A 1845-nucleotide genomic window follows, 5' to 3' on the forward strand; every position below is an offset into this window, starting at 1 on the left:
GCCCCTCCAGGGTCTGGATAAACTGTCCGAAAGGTCAGGTTTATTCTTGGTTCTCTAGAGTGGTACTCTTTGGGCACTCGATGCTGCCAATCAGCTTGTGTCGCTCCTTCCATGATTAACAAGGTCCCATGATCCAAGGGTATCTTCACTCTTTCCACATACGTGTAGTCTCCGTTCTCTTCTGGTGGTGGCTTCCTTCTCATCTCAAAACTGCGTGTGGCACCAAAACTCAGGGAAGCGATGATGGGACATCTCCCTAGGGAAGGTTCGTCATCGCTATGCCAGTCGACACTGTCCTTCTCATTTCGGTAAAGATTGCAGAGCAAGGAGTTGAAGGTACGGCCGGTGTTCTCTTCAATCTGGTCCTTCAGTGTGCGCAGCACAGGGTGCCAGTGAGGATTTGGTTCCATAGTGATTCTTGAGTAAGTGTAAGGAAGTTCTCCATACCATGCTGTAAGTCTTGGTTGCTTGTAAGTTACATCATCTCTGATGCCAGTTCTCTGTTTCCAGGGAACGACCTCACAGAGCTGTTGCAATACCCAGTCGGCTTCTTTTAGGTCAATAAAGCCAGGATACAAACACACCCTAGATACACCTGTGGGTGATACACTGATTTCATACACACCCTCTTTGTCAATCACTCGTGGCTCTGGGGCTCTGCGTACTACCTGCTGGGGTTCTTTGAACACAAACTGTCCACAAGATGATGCTCCTTGTTCATCCATGTCTGACCAGGTCTCTGGTGGAGATGGCTCTTAGCAGTGGTAGCTGGCTGAGCAGTGGCTTGGCTCTTCGCGGGGCCAGCCCAGGCTCCCTGCACTCGGGCTCGCTGTCTTTTGTCCTCCATGTTGACCAAAAAGGCTTCTGCTCTTAGCTTTCAGATTTAATTCCTGATCAAAATCACACAATGGTATCTCTCTCACGGCTGAAGTGCAGAATAGGCGGTCCTCGAAGGTGAAAAAGCCCGGTCCTCACGCCGAGTTAGCAACTCTCCCTATTTTAGAGTCTTCTCTTCCAGGAGCCCCAGGATGCGGTCCTGGAGGTCGACCGGGGAAGGTCCTCAGGGGGCGGTCCCCATACCCCCAGCCACCCAGCAGGGACCGGGACCCCACGGCAGCCGGCTGAGCCCGGCGCACAGGGACAAACCCGCTCGGTCCTGGAACGGACCCCGCTGCCCCAGACCCGCTCCGCCGCCGGCTGTCGGGGAACCTTAAGAGTGGAGCACCGGCTCCGACATCCCGCAACCACAGGCCGCGGCGTCAGGTACACCTCGTGTTTTTTGTTTAGTGTTTCCAATCTTCTTAACAGAGTACGTTTCTTCCCCTGAATACTTTGTTAGAAAATTTCTCCAAATCCTTTCTTTCTTCTATAAGGTCTATACATTACACTGGGTTGTAATCTTCCAGTTCCAGACCAGATAAAACTGTGAAACACCAAGGGACTGTTTTTAGAAGGCTCTGCCCATGCTTATTCTTTAGCATTATCACCAATGTTACAAGGTACTGAAATTTCTATGTACCATGAAAAAAGAAAAAGCCCTGGTTATCAGGAAACACTATAATTTTGGCTGTGCTGGGGAGAGAGAGGAAGCCCTTAGTAACTGGGATTATAGGTGGTATTATTGCACAAACTAGGGAGCAGTGACAGGAAATCCACACTGTGGCCCAAACACCAAATCTAGTAGGAGGAGTGGAAGAAGAAAGTAAATATACTTCTTCTTTATCGCTTCTTTCCCTATCCTGTCTCCTTCCATGCCAGAAAGATTCATGGCTTCATAAATGATCTGAAGTGGGGTCTCTTGGTATGTTATCATCCAAATCAAGACACTCTTTAGTGTACTCTTAG

At 49.5% G+C, this 1845-nt stretch overlaps 1 pseudogene across 1 annotated transcript in view; it reads right to left on the reverse strand.

Moving 5' to 3' along the window:
* Positions 1 to 1256, reverse strand: part of LOC102738101 (alpha-ketoglutarate-dependent dioxygenase alkB homolog 3 pseudogene) — a 6800-nt pseudogene extending 5544 nt beyond the window's left edge. The window contains exons 1-2 of the transcript XR_014141444.1: positions 1147 to 1256; positions 3 to 914 (exon numbers count right to left, since the gene is read on the reverse strand). The product of XR_014141444.1 is annotated as an alpha-ketoglutarate-dependent dioxygenase alkB homolog 3 pseudogene (transcript). The remainder of the gene's footprint in view (positions 1 to 2; positions 915 to 1146) is intronic.
* Between the last annotated feature and the right edge of the window lie 589 nt (positions 1257 to 1845).

Source organism: Leptonychotes weddellii, chromosome X, assembly GCF_054177405.1.
Source record: "Leptonychotes weddellii isolate Sample4059 chromosome X, ASM5417740v2, whole genome shotgun sequence".
Lineage (NCBI taxonomy): Eukaryota > Metazoa > Chordata > Mammalia > Carnivora > Phocidae > Leptonychotes > Leptonychotes weddellii.